Below are 7,335 nucleotides of genomic sequence, written 5' to 3'. Positions count from 1 at the left end.
TAATTCTTTTTAAATAAAACATTTTTAATTATATGTAATATATTTTTAATCTTTTTTTTTTCTATTTTAATTTTAGACACGTAGTATGCCCTATCAACGTTCAATAATTTATCAATAATTTATTATTTAACTATCTCTCTCACACAATTTTTTTTGAATCAAGTTAAAAATAACCATTTTAAAAAATTACTTCTGAATCGACATAGAACAAAAAAAGATTCAACTGTAATATAATATTTAAAAACAAAAAAAAGATATTTCTTATATATGTTAATCTTGTAATGATTTACGGAACTAAGAAATTATATCTTTTGCTGTACAACCTATTTTTAGCCAATATTATAAAATTAAAATTGTAACGCCTCTAATAGTCTCACATCGGATGAGATACTGATTTCGATCAGTTTATATGAGACCTACACGCTAATAATAATAACTGAGTTTAAGTATTTTGGGCCGATGGTTTGGGCCCAACGAGTTATTATTGCTAGCGAGTCGGGTCATTGCAATTGGTATCAAAGACGAATACCAACCGGAAGTGTGAGAACTAAAAACTATATATATATATATATATATATATATATATATATATATATATATATATATATATATAATTATATATATATAATGGTATATATATATAATATTATATATATATATATATATATCAAAGTAGGGAGAGAGAGGTTGTGGTCACGAGTTATGTCCACCTCGTGGACCGCTGCAAGAAGGGAAACTTGGCCCCAAATTATTAAAAGTTATAAATAGTACCTTCCTATCTCAGCCCACCGTTCCCCTCCTTTCTACCCTCTTTCGCTCCGCTCTCCATCCGCCTCAGCTTCTCTCACAATATGCGTCGTCATCACAACGTGGAAGTAAATAATATAAATTTTTTATTTTTTCTTTTCTCTTCTTTGTCTCCACTTAACGTTTATTTATATATTTATTTATTCATTTTATTAATGAAGAGAGGCGGGCGGGCGGCAGCGGCGGCGGCTGCGAGTCGCGGCGGCTGGGGAGGCCGCCGCGGCGGCGCCTGCTGCGGCGCGGGCGGCGGCGGCTGCGGGCGCGGGCGGCGCGGCGGGCAGCGGGGGCCGAGCCAGCGGTAGATGCAGAAAGGCGGAGAGGACTACGAACTCTGGTTTTCGGTATGCACTCGGAAGTGCGCTTTCAGCTTTGGCGGTAGACGCCTGTTTTGGTGACATCAAGAAAGTTTTTAAAAAATGATAAAATTTGGAGTCTAAGTTAGTAGTTTATTGCATGTATTGTGTTAAGACTAGAATATCGTTGTGTGTGTTTTTTAAAAAAAATATTTTAAGTATTTAGGCTTTATTTTATTATGGTTAAAATATGTTTAATTGCCCTGATGTTGATGCAATGTTATGTCGACGTTGGGTTTTTTTTTTTTCAAAAAAGATTTTTAATCTCGAAAAAAAAGTTAATAGTTTTTTTCCCTCCCTCTCCATCTCCTGAAGCCTCTCTCTCATTCTCTGGCTCCCCACCCGCACCCCTCTCTCTCCTCCTCTCTCTCCTCTCTCTCTCTCCTCTCAGCCCTCCCACTCCTCTCTCCCCCACCCTGCAGACACGCACGCACACCGCCATCCACCACCGGCCAAACGAAGAAAAAAAAAAAAACCAAAAAAACACACACTCTCTATCAATTTATTATTTAATAACTATTTAATAACTTGCAACTATCCCGTATGATGCACAGATTTTATTTTATCTTTTTTTTTTTCTAATTTTTATATAATGTATATTAATTTTTACCAAATAAATTTTTTCTTAATTTTTTTTTGAATCAAGTTTAAAAATAACCATTTTTAAATTACTTCTGAATCGACATAGAACAAAAAAAAGATTCAACTGAATAATAATATTTAAAAACAAAAAAAGATATTTCTTATATATGTTAATCTTGTAATGATTTACGGAACTAAGAATTATATCTTTTGCTGTACAACCTATTTTAGCCAATATTATAATTTAAATTGTAACGCTCTAATAGTCTACATGGATGAGATACTGATTTCGATCAGTTATATATGAGACCTACACGCTAATAATAATAACTGAGTTTAAGTATTTTGGGCGATGTTTGGGCCCAACGAGTTATTATTGCTAGCGTAGTCGGGTCATTGCAATTGGTTATCAAAGACGAATACCAACCGGGAAGTGTGAGAACTAAACATAAATGTTAAGATTATAATATCGTTGTGTGTTTTTTTTTAAAAAAAAAATATTTTAAGTATTTAGGCTTTATTTTATTATGGTTAAAATATGTTTAATTACCCTGATGTGATGCAATGCTATGTCGACCTTGGTTTTTCTTTTTCTTTTTTTTTTAAGATTTTTAATCTAGGAAAAAAAGTTAATAATTTTTTCCCTTCCCCTCTCCCATCTCCTGAAGCCTCTCTCTCATTCTCTGGCTCCCCACCCGCACCTCTCTCTCTCTCTCTCTCTCTCTCTCTCTCTCTCTCTCTCTCTGCCCCCTCCCACTCCTCTCTCCCCACCCGCAGACACGCACGCACACCGCCGATCCCACCACCGCCCAAACGAAGAAAAAAAAACAAAAACCAAAAAAACACACTCTCTCTATCAATTTATTATTTAATAACTATTTAATAACTTGCAACTATCCCGTATGATGCACAGATTTTAATTTTATCTTTTTTTTTTCTAGTTTTTATATAATGTATATTAATTTTTACAAAATAAATTTTTATTAATTTTTTTTTGAATAAGTTAAAAATAACTATTTTAAAAAATTACTTCTGAATCGACATAGAACAAAAAAAGATTCAACTGTAATATAATATTTAAAAACAAAAAAAAATGTCTTATATATGTCAATCTTGTAATGATTTACGGAACTAAAAAATTATATCTTTTGCTGTACAACCTATTTTTAGCCAATATTATAAAATTAAAATTGTAACGCCCCTAATAGTCCCACATTAGATAGGATACTGATTCCGAAATTAAAATTATAATGCCCCTAATAGTCCCACATCGGATGGGATATTGATTCCGATCAGTAATAACTGGGCTTAAGCATTTTGGGTCGGTGGTTTGGATCTAACGAGTTATTGTTTCTAGTGAGTCGGGTCGTTGCAAAAATTTAATTTAATATATGAAATCTAAACCATATGGAAAGGCTATATGCGAAGAATTACAAAATTTAAATTTTTATAATAAGGTTTTAGAAATATAGTGCATAAAAATTAGTTTTACATCCGCTGTACAGAATATTTCTCTTTTGCCAATCTATTTTTTCTTTCTCAACTATAATAAATTAGTTGCTAGCACTTGACCTATTGGTGTGTTACATTCACTAAAATCTAATCTGAAAGATGCAATTTATGCTATATTAAAAGTTTATATGTAAAAAGTTATACAATTAGACTGTAAAATGAGACAGCAAATATACCTTTTGCTTTAATAGCATACTCATTCTTCTTTTGTTAGTCTCCATAAAATTTTTGTGGGGATGATGCCTATAAAATTTTTGTCCTTATGATGCTGTGTCTACTTTGAAAAATACAAAGAACCAGAAAAAGTGTATTAATGTAAGCTTTATCTTTTGTTGCTACATGAACCAGGGATTTGGGATCTGATAGTACACCCTATGTTACAATGTGTATGCAAATAGAAATAAAAAAATGGAGATTGCAAAATAGACAAACCATAAAACAGTAAGAAAAAATAGTATAATACAGAGATTTACGTAAAAAATTCTTTATAGGACAAAAAATTTCGGACGAATGCAAAGAGAACTTCACTATATGAAAAAGAGAGTACAATATTGTGAAAAGTAATACGCTGTATCGCCTCTAGGGTAAAAAGAAAAAAGAAGTTACTTGACGGTTCTTCAATATCGGATCCGATCGGCTTGAGCACGTAGCCTATGACGGACACCCTATTTTTCCTTTACAAATTGTTCTCCCAAATTTCCCACACCGCAAAACTGTCGATGAATCAGATGCACAAAATTGAACTCGATAATCAAATTTTGAGACACATGTAACACCCTATCGCATAGAATTTATTATATTTATGAAAAATAAAGTTAGCGATACCAAGCAAGGCCAAAAATTAGTTGTTAGAACTTTTTTTCTTGTTCAATTAGTTGTTACATTTGATCAAGTTGAACAGTAAAAAAAAAAAGAGAGAGCGTTAAGTGCAGGATCTTCCTAATGTAATTTGAGTTTTTACTTGATTACATTAATATTTTATCGGCTAAATTACAGAAAATTCTTCTATCAAAATTCGATTTTTCACTTTTCATCCCTATCATTTAATAACCTACACTTTACCTTCCTAAAAAATAAAAAAATATTCACAGAGAGTACAGTGTTAATAGTATTGATAAAATGACCAAAATATCCTCTCCTTTCTTTCCTCCCCAATCCTCCTTTATCTGCAGAAGGAAATTTCGGTATAAAAAAAAATATAATAATAGAATATAGACGGAACACTGATGGCGGGATCCAAAGTGAATATCTTTTTTTTTTTATGGGGACAAAGTATAGATTTTTAAATAATAGAGAGAAAAAATGAAAAATTGAATTTTGAATAAGAGATTTTCTGTAATTTAGCATGTTTTATTTTTTGTCACGAGAGTGGTTGTAGGCTTTATATTGTGTATTCGGACAAAAATTGCTCGGCGATGGGACATCAAATTGTCAATTTGAGACTCTAGGATTCTTGGTGACATAGGTGGAAAATCTAATAAACATTTAAAATAAAAGACCGAAAAAATAATAACAAATTAAAATAGTTTTTTAGATTATTATTTTTTTTTTTCGTTTCTGCACTTAATGTCAAATTGATTTTCGAATCTTAAATTTAATATTTTTGAAATTCTTATTTATATTATCTTGGATTTTATTTGAAATACTAAAAAGCCCACCAAGGACTGTCTAAAACTCTTGATGGGATTATCTGAAGAACTATTTTAATTTTAAAATTATAATTTTGAAAAATAATTTGACATTAAGTGCAGAAACTGAAAATTTATCAAAGAAAACTATTTTACTTTTTTCTTGTAATTTTTTTAATATGTATTATATTTTTTATTTTTCCAAGTAATGGATCCTAAAAAGGTTCAGCCTGCTAAGACTTAGTTTGGTATTGAGATTTATCTAATACTATTAGATAAAATGGAGTTGAGAAAAAAATATATAGGGATATGCTTCTACGTTCTCCGATAGAACCGCAGAAAATATATCGTAACCGACTCATCACGATATGCGAAACATAATATTACGTATTTTTCCAACGTACTTTCTTATCGCACATAACGCAATTTTCCTACAATTCCAAATGAAACATTAATGTCAGTTCTTATTAAGTAGGGCATCTCGAGAGGTGAGATCCGACGCTCACGTAGCGATGGATTCTACCGTCTCAAATGGATAGTTTAGAGTCTTTATCAATCTATTTAACCTAGGACCTGGGACCAGTCCCCGACCTGGGACCAGTCCCCGAGAGCTCCCCCCGACATCACGCGTTCGGGAACCGGTCTCTCCCTGAGAGACTGGTCCCCCGGAGACCGGTCCGCCCACCAGAGACCGGTCCCCGAGAGCTCATCTCGCGGGATTTAGCCAATTTTTGGCTCTTCTTACTAGTGTCACCTGCGGGGACCGGTCCCCCTGCTGTCAGGGACCGGTTGCCTCAGCAACCCCGCAACCCTCAGCTAATGGGACTGGTCTCTCCCTACCAGAGACCGGTCCCCGAGAGCAAAACCAGACAAAAATGCAGATTTTGCATCTTTGCTCTCGCGGACTCCATTCCAATGCACTTTTTGGGTTTCGTGCATCCCTAACTTTTCCAAAGCTTATCAACTCGACCATTAGTCAATTCTGGACGAAACGCAACTCTCGGATTTCGAGAGTTCACATTGTTACATGCATAGACCCTTCCACTCGGAGCCTGCTGTCGCCGCTCACTCTGACGCGGCTCAAATGCCCTATCCTCATGGCAGTAACTCGGGGCTGCTCCAAAAGGCTACTGGGATGCTGGCTGAGCTGAGGTTGTGGATGGTGCCGGTGATGCTGCTCAAGGACAGGCTGATCTCATGTGCCCGAAGAAACGAGTTAATCCGGGGCGTGACAAACGGAGCCGATCGTCGATTTAGAAGCTGCATCATTGAAAACAACTTGGTAGCACGGAGGCCTCCGTGCCACTGATAGTATACCAGCCTGGCTCTATAAATATAAATTTATGAATAATATTAAAAAAATTATAATATTTTCTTTTATTAACGACGTAGAATTTATAAATAAAAAAATATAAAAAAATTAATTGAAGTGAAAACACTATCTTTGTTGGTTACCAAAATAAATTGTTATACGTCTATAAATAAAATATTATATAATACATTAGATACATAAAAAATAAAATATATATATATATATATATATATATATTATATATTATATATATAATATATATATTATATATATACTAGTTGGTGTACGTACAAATGCACGTAATAATTATTTTAATATATTTTAAATCAATAAAAATTACAAATCATATTTATTCAAAAATTTAAAATAAAATTTTCTAAATTTATATGATTATTTTATTAGAAATATTTACAATATCAAATTTAAATTTTAATATAAAATAGATGGATAGATTTGATATCAAAATTAAAAATTTAATTAATTCACAATTTAAACTCAATTTAAATTTTAATGTAAAATAAATGGATAGAAGCGCTACTTTTTAACAGATTGAACATAATAGTTCTTTTTATTTTCAATATTTAACCAATTGATCATAATCGTTCGTAGAATTGAAATTATAGATTGGTATGAATGTTTTTTTTAACAAATTAATCATAATCGTTTGTTCTTATTGAGATAATTTTTTACAAATTAATCATATTTGTATATCATATTAATTCAAAAATATGATTTACAAATTTATCAACCAATCTATCTTTTAAATTATTTCCATTATATATATAGATAGTCCCAAATTTTAAATTTTAAATTAATTTTATATTTTGAATTGAAATACAGATTTACAGTAGATATTTCTGCAAAATGTTGATAAGCATGAATTTTTTTTTTTCTATTTTAGAAGTAAAAAAAATTATATAAAATTTTCATTAAAATATAGATTCACAATAAATATCTTTCAGTTGGCATAAATTTGGAAAAGTTTATTTTTTTTCTATTTTAGAGATAAACATAAATTAAAAGTTTGTTTCATTACGTTATTTATTTTACGTAAGAAAAAGGAATCAATATTTTTTTCCCGCCAAAAAATGGGTCTGTCGACAGACCCAAATTTGAAAATACGTGCTTATATATATATATA

The sequence above is a fragment of the Ananas comosus genome, linkage group 24, assembly GCF_001540865.1.
Source record: "Ananas comosus cultivar F153 linkage group 24, ASM154086v1, whole genome shotgun sequence".
NCBI classification, from domain to species: domain Eukaryota; kingdom Viridiplantae; phylum Streptophyta; class Magnoliopsida; order Poales; family Bromeliaceae; genus Ananas; species Ananas comosus.
Note: the sequence above shows the minus strand (reverse complement) of the source record.